The 19,361-nt window shown below is 41.0% G+C and overlaps 2 protein-coding genes across 15 annotated transcripts in view; one reads left to right on the plus strand and one right to left on the minus strand.

The window, feature by feature from the left end:
* The window catches only part of ERBIN (erbb2 interacting protein), a 123,135-nt gene extending 114,343 nt beyond the window's left edge, over window positions 1–8,792 (minus strand). For 7 of the 14 annotated variants that reach the window (XM_075078849.1, XM_075078848.1, XM_075078854.1 and 4 more), the window contains exon 1: window positions 8,582–8,792. The gene's annotated coding sequence lies outside the window, so the exon portion shown is untranslated. The remainder of the gene's footprint in view (window positions 1–8,581) is intronic. The other 7 variants (XM_075078843.1, XM_075078851.1, XM_075078842.1 and 4 more) reach the window with 1 other exon arrangement.
* CENPK (centromere protein K) overlaps window positions 1–19,361 on the plus strand; it is a 550,311-nt gene that overhangs the window by 340,973 nt on the left and 189,977 nt on the right. The window lies entirely within an intron of this gene.

The raw sequence follows: 19,361 nt of genomic DNA on the forward strand, positions 1-19,361 counted from the left end.
GTTTAACTAGAACTAAGAGTCTTCCTTCCCATCACAGTGTAAATTATAGCCTCAAAACTAAATTCAAGTTGATTTAATAATAACTCTGCTTAAAGCATTACTTAACTTCTGACATCCTATGCTTTCCAGCAAGAGAAAAAAACAAGAAAAGAGGTACAATACTACTTTGACACCACTGAAGTAAAAAGTGGGACAGTGCCATGCTGATTTGCTATTAACGTGGCAGCTTCTTTTCTCCAAATAGGAAAATGGAACTGATTAGCACAACGTAAGAATTTCACAAAATTTCGTAACTGTGCTTTCGAATAGTTATCCAGTGCATACTTCCCTTCAGTCCTTTCAAAGATTAAAAATAAGTTAATACAAGCTTGGGGAAAATGAGTAACATTCTGATTTTGAGTGAAGGTTATTCCTCTGTAGATATTTCATACTCTGAAGCTGAAATGCAAGTCTTTGTCAAAATATGACACAAATGGAACGACTGGTGATCTACGGCTCTAAAATGAGCAAATATGTATTTGAATTCAGCAGAAACAGGCAGGTAATCACTCCATCTGGGACAGACAAGAGAAAGCAAACACTGTTCTTAAAAGTTTAAGGAACAATTTGTTGGTTCTTGATCAGTTGTCTTAACTAGAGGGAGAAAGGGCAAGAAAAAAGTCTTGATTAAAGACATTTCTCTCCCATCCCATAACACTTTCTTTTAACCTGCTCCATTGAGAGGGCCATAATCCTTCCCTTGAGGCATCACAGGCTGCCACAGCAAAACCAATTCAGTAACACCAACGTCATGAAAGACTACAGGACGTTTGAAACCTTGACAATACCTCTCCCACAGATCCCGCAAATTTCCCACAGGAAAATCCCACAGAAATGTTTGCCTGCTCCACCGTCTTTCTCTAGAAAGAACAGCATTGCAAAAAGCACACAAGAATCCATGATCCTCAGCACTTCTGCTTTGCTTCAGTAAAGCAAGACACAATAAGTGGTTCTTGAGAACTAGAGGAGCACACCCAGATAAACTCAGTCCAAAGAGTAAATTATTCTCATCTAAGTCTATTAAAGCCTATTTTAAGTCTATCTTGCTTTTCAAGTGTTTTTATTGTTTATATTTTCATCTAAATAGGTGAAATCTCTGGTAGTGGACCCAAAGCATTAACATTTAGATTAAGAAAACTACACTGGAAGACAAGGATTCTCTAATAGCCACAGAAAGCTCCCTCCCCCACACAGCATTGTTCAGGAAAAAAAGGTCTCCTAGAAGATACAAATAAGATGCACTGTAGTTAAACAATAGAATAGTAAAATAGTAAAGCTCTGATAGTTTCTCCCTCCCCCATATCAACATTTCTGATCTTATCCATCAGAATCAGAGCCAGTTGGCTTGCCAAATCCACAGTTCCAGTTGATTTCCCCTTACTGTCACATTCCCAGAAAGGATGGAAACACACAGGTTTAATCATCTTTTTCTCCTCTTCCTACTTAAGAGTCCTTAATTTGTTACTTTGTTTTTAATAATTTTCCAACACCCATCTGTGAACTGGCAAAAGTGACCTTTACCTAAAATTCTAGGTTTGTTCCAAGTATTATTTTCTAGCATTCTACACTCTATTCCCTCTGTCTGTAATGCCTCCCAGGAGTTCTGCTAAAGAATTAATGAATATTCTCCATTACTTAGAATATATCACCCTGTGTGAGTTTACTAAAGCACAACTGAAATATACGGTATAAAGGCTGATGTCTTTCTGATTCAGAGCTACCCAACTTTTTATTTTATTCCCTCAGTAATGAACTCCATTGCCAACCCCCTCAAAAAATATACAGGACCTCAGAACTGAATGACCTGCAGCTTCAGGGTTAACATCACATATGATTATGTGACCAGAAGTAACCTGAAATTAGTATATTCTCCTAAAGGGAGCCAATTGCCAAGCTGATATTCCAGGTCATCACAGACTACCACAGAAAGCAAGTGTATCAGCAGCAGGGTATCAGTGCACATCACCAGCTGTCTGCACATTCATCTCCTTCTGGTATACGCATCTACCTTGTAGGCCAAAGTGGAAACTAAGTAAATTCAACACCTGCATAATATATTCTGTAGCATGGGCATGGAAAGTGAGCATTTACAGAACATTTAAACCATGAAAGCATTAGACCACTATGCTGCCATACTTTCAGTTTACTTTTACTGAAAACACAGGCCTCAAGCTTGTAAATACTTCTACAGCCAAGCTTTTTTATTTGTTTTAACCACAAGCATGTATAAGCACGTACAGATTATTAAGCATAACATTTCCACAGAGGAAAACACACCTATAATTTGAATTAGTATCACTATTTAAGAGTTCTCTGATATCCAGTTTCAAATATAAACCTCCATCCTATCCCCAGCATTACCTCTAAGTAAAGACAGAAGACCCATAATGAATTGATCAAATTGGCTAACAATTGGGTTGATCTTCTAATGTATCATTTCTCCCTGAAGAAGAGTAATACCACAACAACTACAGTCACATGCTGGGGAAAAGGCAGCGGTTCTTAAAAAGTTTCTTAGCAGCCTACCAGAAGCCTTCCAGACAAGCCTGGAAACACTTTATACCATCCAAACACTTAAGATGACATCCACAGTCATTCTGGATGACTGAACCTGTGACTGACATTCACAGGCATCTGGCATTGCATTTCAGGCATTTGTTCAGACGTACAGACGTAGCTTGAAGCCTCTATGCCCTCTCCTTCTTGGAGAGTTGGTAGTTTTGGAAGATATGCACTGAAAAACTCTGAGGCCAAGGAGGCCAAGGAAGGCTGAAGAAATAACTTCTGGAGCTATACTAAACTTATACCCCACATTATGGGACAGAGAACTAAGGAAGAACATGAAACTTTTCTTCTAGAACTGCCTGGGAAGACAGAGCCCCCTGTGCAGCTGCTGCAGGAAATTCTCATACCAACTGGAACTGAAAACTGATGGGAAGGCTCCAAAGACAGCAATAAAATTCAAAGCACAGTACTTCAAACATCAAGACCATCCTCCATCCTTCTGCAGCTACCTTCAACATACTGACAGAACTTCAACTATTTTAAACTCAGTTATTAACACTGGAGCTTTCCCCACCAGAGAGAATATAGGCCTGGCTGCTTCAGAGGGAGATACCACCCATTCCAAATTAAAGGCTGAATTTTAAGTGTTTCATTTCAAGTATTTCTAACTTTTACTAACACCTCAAACCACTTCAGAGCTGCTTCTACTCCTAAAGCTAGCCCCTGACTGACACAACTAGCAGCCACTGAGCACTAGGAGCTCACAGGAAGACAACTATACCCCAACTACCTACTGCAGAAGTGCAAATTTAAGTTCAAGAGAACACAAAACACTGCTAGAACAAGTATTTCCTTCCTGTTTGCTCCTAGAAAGGAAAGTCTACTCAAACAGTTGCAATCTTCCCCACCGGAAATGTGTAATAGTCCAGAACAGTCAGACCATTCACCACTTGGACTGTAGGTACTGAACGATACAAATTTGAAAAGGGAGAGCATGCACCCAATGAATTACAAACTGATCACTCAGAAGATACTGACCTACAGTTTCTTCCAGTTATCATTCTCAAATGTGCATCTAAATATAGGAATCTTAAAGAATGTTTGCTTTTAGCAGTTGTTTTACTTTGCACATATAACATATCCTTATGCTTGCAGAACTAAATTACACAAGACCACGAAACAAAAGTTTGAGAAACCATAGTTCTATTTACAAAAGATGCAAGAGTGTATAACACTGGGTATTTAATAATTGAGAAACTGTGAACAAAGTTGTGCATTTTGAAATTACTTACCATCTTTCTGGTAGCTTTATTCTTATAGAGACAAAAGCTGTCCTTCCAGTCATAAGTAATCTTTAGGGTCTGGACTATGCCTAATCATTGGACAGGTGGAGAACAGAGGAAGGCAGAAAGCATTCTCCCACCTTTCTTAGTCAAAGCTGTGTATGAGACTTATTACCTAATGTTTTCCTGGCCATGTCAAAAAGCAGGACAGAAGAATATGGCTATACTGGTCTTTATATACTGAAGTGGTTAAAGTGGAGAGGAGTGTACATACTACCTAATCTAACAAGGTTGAGCCTTCAAATGCAAGAAGCTCCAAAGGCTTGTCTACTTTCTGATGCTATTACAATTTCTAAGACAGCCAGAGCAGTCAAGATTGTTCACAGTGTTCTCACATGCTGCTTAAACATCCCTTTTTGTTCCCATGTATAATGATCACTTAGTATCAAGTATCAACAAATTAGTTCCAGATACAGAAAGAACTAACTAACTTTTCAACTCAAAATACCCTAAGGAAGCTAGTCACAATGTAAGTGTAAGTACACTTCAGTTTGGTTTCATTTAGACCAAATGAAGAGGTTTGTTTAGCTTTATTTTGCAATTATGCAAAGTCACAACGTATTTTTAAAGGTCAAAGGTGAAATTTAGTGTTGAAACATCATCCTTCTGTATCAGCTTCAGGGAAAGTACAGGTGAAACTGAACAGGGTAATAAGCCAATTACCTGTATTGAAATTTAAGCATTAAAGGAACCAAGCATCTTAAGAAGAACAGGTAACTAACGAGGGAGAACAGAAAGAGCAGAATTTTCCCAAGATTACTATAGAATTAAAATACTACCAGTTTCAGCATAGCAATTTTCACTTCTTCCATTTCTCTTAGGCAGAAGATGAGACTTACAGATCTCTCCTAGATCAGCATCCTTACTTTCAAATCTTAACATTTGTAAGATTTTCCTCACAAATCAAGAATATTGTGTTTTTAATTAGAAATGAAGGCTGTATTTCAATAACCTTTTTACTACAACAAAAAAAACTTTCAGAAATACCTACAACCATCTTGTCATTAGAGCAGTCAAGTTTATATATCACCTGTCCCCTTATAATCTTAAGCTCAACAGAATTGCTTACCAATTGTTACCAAATACATGAGGCAGTGTTATTTGGGCCCACTAATTTTTACCAACAATTACTCAGCAGGATACAGCATGCCAGCTGTGCTGATACAGTGGGCTCTGCATGCCACCCTCACAGTTGGAAACTGCAGTGGCACACTGTAGCTGCCCCCCAAGAGACGAAGAGAACTATAGTGACCGTGGGAAACCCATGTTTGAAGCTTTGACAAGTGCCCACTCCACCAAAAAAAAAGTACCTCTTGTCCAGAACTGGACCAGAGTCTGCTGTGTGAGTAGACATAGAACTGTTCACAAGTTGCCCACAACAGTAACAAAAAGATATTCCCTATCCATTCAAAACATTAAACAAAACTTTAAAAATCAGTTAAACTTTCAGAAGTTGTAGAAGATTTCACCTATACCTCACAAGCGTGCCTTGGACTTCACAGATGTTCCAAAGTCACTAAGCTAGCAGCGTAACAGGTTACCACAAACACTGCACTTTCTAAACGAGGCCGGGGGGGAGAGGGCTGGGGGATGAATTATCTACAGAATATTTACTACACAAACTGATAAACATGTTACCTTCAATGTTTTTATTCTGATATGAAAAGTGTTGTTGGACATATTGTTTTACCAACTCAAAAGCTGACAAGGTAAAATAGCGATGGTTCTAAACCTTCATTTTCCAGATAATTCACATTTAACTACCTATATCAACTGTCACCATCAACATTTGCATACTCACACAGGCATACAGTCTACTATTTTCATATCTATAAGAGTAGCTTTTCTGTCAACTCAGCTAGTTACTCAGTTGGAAAAGGTTAGATTCTAATTCCACCACGTGGAGTAAATATCAGACCCTCCTTTGGTCGATCAGGTTATTCCATAGGGAGAATCTGCTGAAAAGATGACATATCAACCATCTGATTTTATGTAACATTTTCCCTAGAAGATTTTTCTTTTTGCCTGGGAGCAGGAAGAACAAAAAAAAGCCCAAGGAAACAAAGTGGACAGCCAGTGATTCATTACACCCCTACAGGAAAACTGAGTTAAGGAATTTGCTCCCATCCCCTTCTATTTGTAGAACTTACTGCTAACATGCTATGTATAACATATGTTACATATGTGGAAGCCTCTCCTTAGCTCTGATATTCCAAGCACGGCTCTTTATGCCTGGGACTACAGACTCTGAACGAATTCCACTGAGGACAAAACATAACACCTTTTTTTTACACCACCTGCTTAATACACTATACAACTTCTAATCAATAATACTTTCTCCATGTCATCAATTCTATATGAATGTGATGCGCAAATGGATACCCTATAGAGCACTACATTTATACCACACATTATGTACTGAGCAGCTTATTCGTAAGTCAAATCTGTTCACATTTTTACTAATATCATAATCATCCTAATGATAAGAATATTTCGTAGTGTGCCATATACTGTAAATTCTAGCTCTTTGATTGCAAGCATACTTAAGATTACAGATGTTTACTTCAGTTTAATTTAATTCATGCGCAACATACAGCCAGGTCAAAAGAATGTTTCCCCAAGCCATCGACACATACATTGTTCCAAGCAACATGAACCACCATGTGTACCCTTAAATCATCTCATTCATAATATGAATATCAATGTCAGACTGATTATTAGTTGAGACAGTTGATATCAAGAAAGAATACACTCCTTCATAACCCCTAAACTATGTTAATGACATGAATGGCATTCTGTGATATAACCATTAGCTGTAAGCAGAACTGAATTACACTTTCATCATTAAAAAGGGCCTTATCCATAGCTACCATGGTAACAAAACACTAGTGTAAAAAGTTGTGGCTCGACTACAAGGATCTATTCTTCTATATAGCACTGAAAAATACCAAGTGCATCATGAGAAACACAAAAGATCTGAAAAGAAACAAAATTGCATCCATTATGAACATAGTGGTTTACAACTAAATTTGTCGTGTACTGCTACAATTCCCACCCCACCCCTCCCAAGAATCTCAAGTCATTATTGGGACTGAAACACTGCTCTGGAAAGTGATCGTTCTTTGTAAAAGGATTACTCTATTTAGACTTCATTGCTTTTCTGCCAAGCATCAGCCATATAAGGAAACCGAAGTTCACTGCCATTTATTTTGTTCAGCCCTTTCTGACGCCTAAGAATAACCCTTACTGCTGCCTGGAAAGGTAAGTGTATAAATTGCAATCCAAATAATTTTCTTGTTATCAGCTATAGAAGTCAGTTTAGGTCAGTTAAACGTTAACATTTTTCCCCTTACAGAATATCAAACGGATGGAGTTGGGTTAATAACTTTTTCCTGAAACTGTGCTTGATGCTCTTAAAGAGCTACACATCTGGGAGCGTTGAGAATTTTGCATAGAAATTACTTAGTTGAAGCCCCACAAATACTAACGCATCCCAGGCGCTTCAGAGACTGAAGCACACACACCTCATCTGACAAACACACTGCTTTCAAGTTTGACAAACAGGAACAAGAATTTAAGTAAGCTAGCACAAAGCTATGGCTTATAGCTCATTTTGAGCACAAACAACAGGAGAAATGCCTTGCCTTCACAAAACAACTAATCAATAATTGCCTCTTTCAGGCATATGAAACGAATCTGGAGGGAGCAATATTGCTTTAACTACATGCAACTAGTTAGTTGGCATAATTTAACATGCACCAGCAGCACAAAACGGTACACCAAAACTTCCCATTTAGTTTCCCCTCCGACAGCTTTGAACGGGACTCCTTTCAAAACTCATAAAGGAGAAAGTGGTCACCAAAACCAAACAAGACTACAATAATTCGGAGGTTCAACTGCACACACTTTTAAGAAGTCAAACCACTAGCTAGTTTTTGTTGGTTTTCTTTTTAATGGAGGTTCTTAGGATAAGCTCGCGCTAGGATAAAAAAGTAATACAGAACTCTCCCATACAAGCTGGAAAATACGCAGTCCAACTCGTCATCTTGAGGACCAAGAGGGGGCCGAGGAGAGGTGGCGGCAGCAGTCGAGGGGAAAAACTGCGACAACATTTACGGAGGACTATAAACAGATTCAGCAGCAATCTTGAAGAAGACCAGCCAGACACTAACCGATATTCCACAAAACAAGGTAAAAGACAAAACAAGAAAGGGCAGACACAGGCAGCCCCAAGCCTCAAGATCTCTAGATTAAACAGGAGATACTACCTCCTTTAGGGCTTTCTTATTTCCCGAGAAGTTAATTGCACTCGCAGGGTTAGCAGTTGTTTTGGAAAGGAAGGAGCTGAAGCAGCAGAATCACGGAGCCGAGCAGTTTCAGTTCAATACCTTCTCCGACCGAACAAAGAAACTTTTGTGCCCGAGGAGCTTGAAAACTTTCGGTCTCCCCAGACTCCTTCCTCTGCCTCCACGAAACCAGCGACTACAATCATACAAACAGCATTTCGGCGAGAAAGGGAGAAACACAAAGGACGGCTAAACCACGCAAGGCGGAAAACAGAGAAAAATAAAGGCCAAAAACAGGATATCAAAATGAAGCGTGAACTCTTTCCTTTCTCCCCACCCCCTTCAGCAGAGGAAGGATTTTGCTGTTGTCGCCGCTCCTGCTCCCCAAGCCTTCTCCGTTTAATTTACCTTCTCTGTCGGGCGCCTAGACCAGATCCAGCCGGCGGCAGTTTCTTCCAACCCCAAGGAAACGCATTAAATCCAACCGCCTTTCCTTCCGTCCGGGCTAAGGGGGCACCGGAGCCCAGAGCCGAGGGAGGGAAAATGTAAAGATGCAACAGCTCTGGGCGAGGACGGGGGCGGGGGCGGCGGAGCGGAGCGGAGCGTGCGACGTGCGTGTGCTGGGGGGGAGGGTGGCGCCGCGGCCCGGCCCGCCCCGCCCCGCCCCTCCCGGCCCCGGACCCCTCCCCCGCCGGGGCCTGCCCCGCGGCGGCCCCGAGCCGCCCCCGCCCGACAGGCACGGCGCCCGCCCACCGTCCGGCCCGCTGCCCCCCGCCCCGGCCCCGGCAGCGCGGCCCGGCCAGGCCCGCCGCCCCTCGCCCGCCGGCCTGCCTCCCCGCCTCCCCGCCGCGATGTGCGCCGCCGCTCCGCTCCGCCCTGCCCCCAGCTCCTCGCCCGGTGCCGCGCTGCCCGAGGGCGGCCGCCGCCACCACCCGCGCCGCCGCCAAGGGCAGGGGGCAGCGGGAAGGCCGCCTGCCTCGCCTCGCCTGGCCTCACCTGCCCGCCCGCCGCCGCCGCCCTCTCTCCCCGCCTCCTTTCGCACACTTCCCCCTTCTCCCGCCGCCTCAGCCTCCCGCCCCCCCTCTCTCCACGGCCTCGGCAGCGGGGCAACGGGGAGGCGGTGGGGCTGCCGGGAGGGTGGGGATGCCCCGTGTGGGGTGTACACGACAGGGGGAAGGGGGGTAACCGGGGGCAGGCACTGCGGGGGGCCGGAGCGACGCCGGGTCCGGGCGGAGGCGGCCGCGGGGGAGGGGTCGGACGAGTAACGCCAATTCCGCCGGGTGCCACTGGGCTCCCCTCCCCCAGCACCGCACCGGTGTGGGGCCAAGCGCGGGAGACCGGAGCGCGGCCAATCCCGAGCTAGGGGCGTCGTGAGGGACGGGCCGCCGCAGCCAATGGGGTTCGGCGGGGGGCGGGAGCGGGCTGTGGAGGAATGGGGCGCGGTGGGGGCGGGGGTGGCCCGGCACGGCTCGGGCAGGCTGACGGAAGGTGGGAGAGGCGGCCCGCTGGGGGACGGGGCCGCACCCCAGCTCCGGTGCGGGCGGTACCGGGCCCGGGACCCAGCCGGGACTGAGCGAACCCTGCCCTGGGTGCCGGTGTCGCTGGTTTTCCCCCGCCGTTCCGTGAGAATATGCTTTCTGCAGGGGCACGTCGGTTCCCCATACGAATTCAGTCCCAAATGATTAAAGTTTCCTCAGGCATGAGCAGCTCAACTTCCCCATTTAATAATTGCATGTGTTCTATCCCAAGTGCTGGGCCGATCGATGGCGTGTGAGGTGTTGGCTGTCCTACACCCACGCTCGTCCCAGCAGCCCCCCTGCCATTGCGCCTTGCACTCTATAACCCTCAGTCACCAGGATCTGGGGGAACGAATGCATTTAGGGGGAAAAACTAACAACCTCCATCCAAATGTGATGTTTGGAAGTGTTATATTAAACTTTGCTGTGAACAACAACAATTAAAATAGTGCTGTCTATGTAGTCACACTGGTTCACTTTGCTGTGAACAACAACAATTAAAATAATGCTGTCTATGTAGTCACACTGTTTCACATAACCCTGGAATACAGTGTATTTTCAAGTATTTCAACACCCTCAGTACAACATGATGGTACTGAAAATGCTGTTAACTCTGGTACAGTCACGTACAAAGATGTTTGAAAAGCAGCCAGTGGGTTTACCGTAGGTCACACGCCTTCAATATTGGCATTTGTTGGATCACAACAGTACATTGATGGAAATGTTTTTCTGTTTAATTTCCTTGATGGTTTGAAAAGGGTATTTGATAACCCATTGTGTTCGCAGTATGCCATTTTTACAGTCCTGGAGCCTGGAGTTCTGCTGAGCCACAAAACAGCATGCAAAGCCGACAGCAGGGTGGATCTGTACATGCTGCTCACCTTATGCTCCTTAATTGTGTTCTGCAGAGACCACGTCTAAGGACAGAAGTAGTTTTGTTTTCATGCCCATTTAATCCCTGGCTTCCCTACTGAGACTGCCACCGTCTAGGCTGGGATAGTGTTTTATTATGAGAATCTGTTTAATGAGAAATGGACAAAATGGTAAAAAATGCCATTTTATTCAAGCCATTAACAGCAAAGGAAAATGGTGTGTCAGGTTAGTATTGACCTGCCCCTGATGTTAGCATCCAACTAGATCTGAAAAGTCCTTTAAGGCCTCACCAGTCCCTGAGAGTAACTCCAATTGATGTTTCCTGTTGAGGATCATTAGTTGCTTCATCCAGCTTCTTATGGAGCTTTGGATGAAGAAGGTTTAACCTTTAGCAACAAAACCTACAGTTGATCACATTTATAAAAGTCCACTACCTTTAGCAATACCGTTATTTATTTAAACCGTCTTGTCTGCGTATGGGAATTGTATGTTCGAGTATCCAGTTTGTATCCAGATATAGAAAATAAGCATGCATTTCTACTAGGATAATAATATACCTTTATTGTTTCTTTACTTTGCTATGAATCATCTCTCCATCTTTACAGAGCACGCAGTCCTCTGGTACTACATCTATGCCTAGGATTAAATAATTAAACTAAAGTAAATACAACCATCAGAGTTTGTAAAAAATAAAATTATATAAAATTATATACATATATATACACTTCCCAAAACATTAAATCACTTCCATTTCCTTTTGTTCAGATAAGCCATTTTCTTCAAATGAGTCAGCTTTGGACTAAGGCCAAGGATAAGAACTTCAGCCCCACTGACAACAGATTCAGAATTTCTCACTATAGTGCACTATGCTGGTGCTATAATAAAAATACTATTCTTTTAATCTCATGCAAACAATTGCTCATTCCTGTCTTAATACCCCATAATGCATCCTGATCATAATTAATATGAATGGTTCTCTGTAACTGATTTCTGCCATCACGAACTCTTCAAGACACATCTTTTATGCATGAATTATTGTAACTTTTTTAATGTGAAAATGTTCTTTGCCAATGTTTACTGCAGATTGCCCAATGTATTTATCAGTGCAGCAGGGTAATAGCTGGGTGTGGGAAATTTATAGCAACTGCTGCTCTCATGGTGAATCTACCGTAGCTGTAATGTGAGTTTCAGTGTGAGATACTATTTCTTTTATGGTTTTAGCCATCAAGACTAAAAGCCTAGCCAAAGTCTGCTGAAATTATGGCTAGCTGGACCACAGCTCCTGAAGGCATTTTACATAGGCAAGATACAACTATCTGTACAAATCAAGAAAATACCAGGACTTATCTCAGGGATTTAAAAGTGCTATAAATATCAGGACAGTATTTAGATTACTGCTGCAACAGAGTCCCCAGCAACATTAATTCCCAGACTTGGTATCCCACTTACCAAATAATTACAGATTAAGTGCGCAAAGTACAAAATACAGAGTTACATAATGAGTCTCTCAAGTGAGACTATGCGACCGATCCCACTGAAAGTTTAAACAAATTCTTTACAGAGGATTTCATGGTAGATGCCAAGCCCAAACTCCTCTCATTCAAATTTCTATTTTTGTATTTGAGCAGGAACACTAGTGAATACTGCAAGAACATGCAGCTGAACTGAAAGAACAGTTGGTGAAACAGCTACCTCTTTGTCCCTTTCAAGAGTTCAACAGTCTCAACAACGTACACATAGTTTTTCAGAGTAACAGGGTTTAACTGCTGTTACTACTGTTGTTTGCTACATTTGTGCGCTTCCACTTTTCCAAGAGCTAGACTGAAAGGCCTCCAAGGTGAGCGCATCTGCTTATTATGTGTTCAGGTAGTGACTTGAATGGCAGATTTTAACTTGATTTGAACTGGGACTTTGGACATCACTGCAATATAAATATTGTGTAATAATTACTGGTAGTAATAACTGCCTGAAAGTCAAAAGAGACAATAAGTAGTCTTTTCTTTAACAGGTGTATATCGAAGTTCAGATACTCGGTAACTCAAATTTGCACATGGTCCATTCAAAATGTCTTACTGTAACATTTTCTGAATTTATCTGATTCACAACTGGATTACACCATGTTTATGCTGGTGAAATCAACACAAAACTGGTATGATTCAGGGCAATTAAGTCTCAGAACTATATTGTTACAACTTCCTAAATGCATAATGCCTATATACTATGTTTAAAGAGAAGCTAAGTAAACAACCTCTGTCCAGTCTAACGTCGATACCATCCTGATTTTACACTGGTTAAATATTGGATTACACCATACAAGAAAGTTTCTCTGGATTTAGATGCATTATTTTTCAAATGGGAAAATCAAACAGAGCAATGAATGCAAATGTGTTGTGTGACTAAGTTTTGGAGTATTATGCAAGTACCAATAGAAAACATTTGTAACACCACAACCTATTTTGTATATGCTGTGTTCTAGAAATGGTTAGGAATGTTTTAGAGTTATTTTTAAACATTTTATTGTGACTCCTTGTTTGTATTTCTCTTCCTTGGTTACCATGGGTGAGCTCCTGAATTCTGACTGAGGAACACTTGGCACAGCGTTCCACATGGAGGAGAAAAGACAAAAAGATGGTGTTAGGGCACCTTTACTCTTGCCCAATTTGGACTGCTTTGCTCCTGGACAGTCTCCTTAACACTGACTTTAAGCTATGCTGCAGTCTCTAAGCCTGAGTCTGTTTTGACAGGTGATGCCCCACAAATTTCTTGCGCTGGTCAAAACAAACAGGAAGGGATGAGAATGCAGCCATGCCATTTGAGGACATGGACACCTGCGGATCATAACCAGCAATCCTTTGCTCACAAGGTCCTGCAGACCTCCTTCTGGCCACGCTGCAGACAAAGAGTTAAACATGAAGTGGGCAGGAGAAGCCAACTGCGAAGCTGCCTAAAATAAGCCACATGCTCTGTTTTTTTGCCTATGTACTGACAATGGTTTTGGACTGCCTTTGGCAAGGTTCTCAGATCCAAAAAAAGGGTATCAAATGCTGCTGAGGATATTTGTGTCCAAAAGGCCATCCTAGAAGAATACTGAACCAACTGATCAGATCAGATCTGGAATAGCTTTTCTATAGGAAATCAGTTACGCTAGCTCTATAATAGCTCTGTAGTAGCTCTGTACTGTCCAAGGAGAGTAATTAGTGCTGCATCCTGTAGGAAAACTATCACTCCTCTCTCTCCACTGGTAGGAAAGAAGAATTTCTGTGGCAAGTTTGTTTAAAATTAATTCTGGTGGGTTTTTTAAGCTGAAGAAAACCCATGAGAATGTGTTCTGAGGTAACAAGTTGGTGAATAGGTGATGTGTAAATAGACACTGTAAATATTACCACAGATATTGTTCCAGAATTATTCTATATAGGCACATTTATGATGGTAACCAACATGCTAATCAATAAATAAAACCAGATTTCCCTAACTGTAGGATGAATTGCATTTATTTTGCATGTTATGGCCTCCTTATCTCTATTCTGAATATTAATTTTTCATAGAAGGGGCTAATGCTAAAAATACAAATCTTAATAGTTTTTAGCAACACTGTTGTATATGTGCACACTTGACAAATTCTTTACTTTTTCCCTGTCATCTTATTTTCTGTGAATAATGTCAGTCATGTAAAATAATGGCTAACAATATGTGAATTCCTGGCTTCAGTGTTGGCTCAATGGTATTTAAAGTAGAATTTTTACGGACTACCATGTTTGTAACCACAGGTTAAATCTCTTTGAAGCAAGGAGATCCAGCCGGTCCAGTGAGATGAACTATCCTGTCTCTAGGCCTGTTATGCTAATAGATTGTACCTTAAGTAGAGAGGTTTTGATTTGTGGAAAAGCTACCGTGGGACATTTTTAGGACAGTTCAAAAACCAATCCTTTTGATTGTCCTCCATCTGCAAAATAGGGTTCATGATAAAAGATTACTTTAGTTTGGGGAAAATAATTACTTTTTTTCAGAATCTGTTAAAAAAGTTGTAGCTTTTTTTAATTATATAAGACATTCAATTTTAAGCACAATTAAACAAAAGTCAGTTTGGTTTTGCTGTTTCTCTTCTTTATGAAGTCTTCAGCTCTCTTTCTTTAGTTATTTTTTCCCTTTCTTCTCCCCACCTGACAAATACAAAAGACACAATTTTAAGTACGAAGAAATGTTCTCCTTTTTTAAGTATTTTATCCTTTATCCTTTATCCTTTGAACAAACAAAATATAAAAGATTGCACTTGTATGATGAGCATAACAAAACCATTATAGACATTTTTAGTTTTCCTTTGGCAAGAATGGTTTCAGAGTGGCTTTTTAAAATCTAAAATAGACTTTTTTTTCCCAGTTAATTCTGTCCTAGTTCTAATGCATGGTAGTTCCAAACAACAAAATAAAAGTAATATTTTTAAAGTTTTAATTCACAGGCTTCATCTACTGGTTTCGTCCATCAAAAGGACATTTTAGTACAAGCCTTACATGGCAAGTATGAGTATTATGCTACAACGGTAAAGAAATAGTGACTTTCTAGGTCACAAAGGTGAAAAAGTTGTGAATTAACCCATTTCCATGCCTGCAAGCAAGCAAAATCTCTTAACAGAGAAAGTGGCTTTACCACGTGCTTTGAGAAGTGCACTTTGGTCTAGAGCTGTAATTACTCTTGATGATTTCTATAAATAAAATCCTTTAAATATTTTATTATGTTAAACTAAGGTTGCGAAAATGCATAGATTCTGATTAACCATGCTGTTAGCAACATAACAGAGTTTACCACTGAACATCATGACAGCATCAGCTCAACACATTTTCATGAACATATTTCAAAGTGTGATTAGGTAGCGTGCATTGAGATTAAACAGGCACACAACTTTGGCAAGGAATCGCCCCTTTGAATTTGCACAGAAAACATTTAATCAAGAAAAAAATAGCCTTGTTCTTTACTGTTGGTGAGAAAAATCCACTTAAATCTAAACGCAGGTGGCACAGAAATGTATCAATTGGTGCAAAAATGCTCAGTATAAAATACAGTTGCTGTTCTGAGGCCTTTAGGGCACTGCTTTCCAACCTTCATATAGTGGTCTGTCTTCAGCTGAGGTTAAAATTTATTGTATTATTTCCCTCTTCCTCCCATGCCCATTCCATTTGCTGTGAAAGTAGGAAAGAAGTGTCCCAATTGAGAGTTTATCTCACTTCTGTGCATTTTGAGAGCACAGTTTTGATGTCATGGCCAATACACTATGTAATATAAATGAGACAAGGTTTGTAGAAGAGGTGATATCTTTAATTAGATCAACTGATAGAACTGGAGAAAACAAAAAAACTTTTTTACTTGACTGACATCCACTAATCAGACCTGTCAAGTAGTAAAATCCAAACTGAATACAAGTGGGATGTGATTGTTCTTAGTATAATAAAATTATTTTAATCAATTAAACCACTGGAGACACAACGGTTCCTAACACGAATGTACCGGTATGAATCAGTGAGAAATCTGTAAGCTTTAAAAACAATGTTGCTACTAAGCCCACAATTTGTTTATCCACCGTTAAGAATTTAGTTCCCTGGATTATTTTTTAAACATGACTTGTAGGTCCCCTGTGAGCACCTGGACTGTGCAAGAGATGGAATATTTTCTTTATGCAAAAAATCTTCTCCTATCCTTTGCTGTGTTTTGTCCTTGATCAGTTATCTGTGAGAGTTCATTGTAGTGAATAATGGTTGACTAGTTTCATGCACATTATTCTCATGAGGGTATGTGATGTGTTTAGTGTAATATACCACAGGCTGAAAAGTATATTAAAAAGACCTATGGAAGTTAGTAATTCTTCTGGACATTGACATCTGTTATGTTAAATACACCATTATTCATGAATTGTGCATTTGCTGTGCCAGCAAGGTTTGGTTGTAATGAGTGTTTGTTAGTACAGGGGAAATCTGCTCTGGGCTGCGAGTTTAATACTGGAACTGTTGTTTGAAAAGAGAGGTGGAAAAGGCCCCAGGAAGAAGTCTCCAAGGATGTGTTTTAGTAAATGCTGTAATTATTTAACAATTTTCTGTGTGTATACCAGTATTGAGTATTTTATAATGGACAGGAAGATACTGTCAGCGGGTATTTCCTTTTAGCATTATTATTATATTATTATATTATTATATTATTATTATATTCATAGATGGTATTTGGGTGGTTAATTCAAATACAGAGTCTGCTCCTTGCAGGGCAGTTCTAGAAACATTTTTTCTAGTTTGTTTTGCATGGTGGCTGATTTTCTGAAGAGTTTGTTGATTTGTGGTTTCCTCTACAGGGTAATTTGTATTGTCACTTTTTGTCAGCCATGTTATCTAGAAAGGTAATGTTCATATTCTAGTACAGGAAGGGCAGAAAACATTGAACTAGCAGTGGAAATCAGTGGAGAAGTTCAGGCGACACATATGTGCAGCTTCTAGATACAGAGCAGGTTTGGTGGCACAGTTCTCTCAAACACTTTCCCATGAGTAGTTCATGAACAGGCTGCCCTTACTGGTATGAGAGACACATTTTAAAATATTTTCAAACTTTGGCTGCCCCACCCTACTGATTTGCACAATTCTTTATGAGGAGCAGTGCAAATGTGCATATATATATATACACACACACATGTATATATATACACACACACATCGACCTCCTAAAGCCTAACTCTGAACTATGATATATGAAATACATATGTATATAAATCATATATGTGGCATATATATATATATGCACAAATATTTAAGTGATAAGCATTCACCCTTATAGTGTAAAACGCCTATGACATAAGTTTAATTACTCTTTAAGGCAAATAAATGTGAATAAAAATATATGGACACAAAAGGTATGTGAATCACACATAAGTTTGGAAAAAAAAGAGTGATGTCCCAGAAAGTTGGGTAATTTAACAGGCATGCTGCTGCCACAGAGGCTTAAATATATGGATCTGCTTTTTCAAATGCAGAGATATTTTTTGTAGGAGTAAGCTTATTGCCTTCACTCAGACTGCTAATAGATATAGAGTTGTACACCTGGCTCTAGATCTGTGACCTAAGAGCTTGTTTACAGTGAATCAGAATAGTACACTAAATCTATGTACACTGGAACACCTTAATGTGATACACTTTTAGTATGCACTAGCAGTTGAGATAATGTAAAGCCTATATACATATTTGAAGCTTATGAAATGAGACACGTGTAAAGTTTTACTGAGCTAATGCCTTCCCTCCCTTCTCAAGCTGAGGATGTCCTGGAGGGGTTAGGAAGGTAAGAAAGCCCCTACTTGCCCCTGAATTGTCCTTCTTTGTTACAACGTTGGAGACTCAGGATACAGCACTGAAAGCTGTTTTCGTCTCCTTGTTCCACAGAAATCAGATACAGAGCTTCAGAGAGCACTTACAGACCATCGTGACAAACACTCCCCTCATGCAGTGCAACGTGGAAGGAGCTCAGAGCTGGATTAAATGGGGACCACATCTATCCCTGGCTGCCATAGGTGACTTGCCATGTTCATCCTGCTGCTCTATTGCCATGCCAAAAAAAAAATCATAATCCACTGCAGGATAACAAAAAGTGGATAACCAGCAATTCTCCTTTCATCTGCATTTGCTAGGAAAAGCCTGACTGGCTTTTGTCATGGAAAGACATATCGAAGTCAGTTTTCTGTAGACAGTGTTGATGCTGGTTTACACGGTGAGGGCTCTGAGGCTGACACACTGTTGTGGAGAAAGCTCACATAAAAGCCAGGACCACTTTGCTTGAATGCCTGGAAGCCTGAGCGTTGGCTGTTTATGTCTAAGGGTACAAGGACAGGTGTTCATCTTGCCCGTCTTACAGACTACTCGGACTGGCAATCCTGAGAAAGGAACATCAGCCAGCAAATCTCCTTGTTTTGCCTGGTTAATACGCCACTGATGTGAGAAGTTGCACAAGATGTAGCCGTCTTGTACTTTTCAGATAAGGGAGTATGAGTTGCAGTGTTGCTGTGGGCATTTTAAATTTCTCTGCTCATGACAACCAGCTGCACATCTGCAGGTCTCTTCTTTCCCTAACTGCCCATTTCAGTTGCCTTCATTTGTACATTCCAGGCAGCGACCATGCCAGAAGTTTCAAGAGCTAGTTAAAACTAATGATGTCTCAGCAAATACAGTAGTTTACTCACTCTCAGATGTTCAGTGGAAGACACTCCTTTCTTTCCCTTGCTCTCCTCCCCCACCACACACATTTTCTCTTTCCTCACCCCTCCTCAACTGCTTCAGCTTAGAAGGGAGAAGTCCTGAACATCCTAGTATTGCATCAAACAAGTCAAAGCTCTCTGACATCGCTCCTCACCAATAAAAAAAGAGGCACAAGCCACTGTTAGCTGCTGAAATTTTGAATAACCAAGCTTCACTGGAAACTTGAAGCATTTCTTAGGGGAATTAAAATTTAATTTAAGGTGCCAAAATTATTATTTTACAGCTGACTTGTCGCTTGCTCCAACATTGAAAGCAATGCCTTCCTAGTTGTATGTGATTGTGCTTCCAGAGGAGATTAGACTGCTTCTGTTCTGCCACGTATAGCAAATGTCCTAAGAATTATTTCTCCCTATAATGATGGCATGAAAAGGGAAATCACCTGGAGCACAGTGCTGCATTCTGTCTCCTCTTTGTGGGACTGCAATAAAAAGGGGAGTGTTTAGCCACTACTGAATACTGAAGATATGCCTGTCTTCCTAGAGCTGAAATAGTGCAGCTGACCTTCAGAGAGGGACCGTCCTT

Source organism: Phalacrocorax aristotelis, chromosome Z, assembly GCF_949628215.1.
Source record: "Phalacrocorax aristotelis chromosome Z, bGulAri2.1, whole genome shotgun sequence".
NCBI classification, from domain to species: Eukaryota; Metazoa; Chordata; class Aves; order Suliformes; family Phalacrocoracidae; genus Phalacrocorax; species Phalacrocorax aristotelis.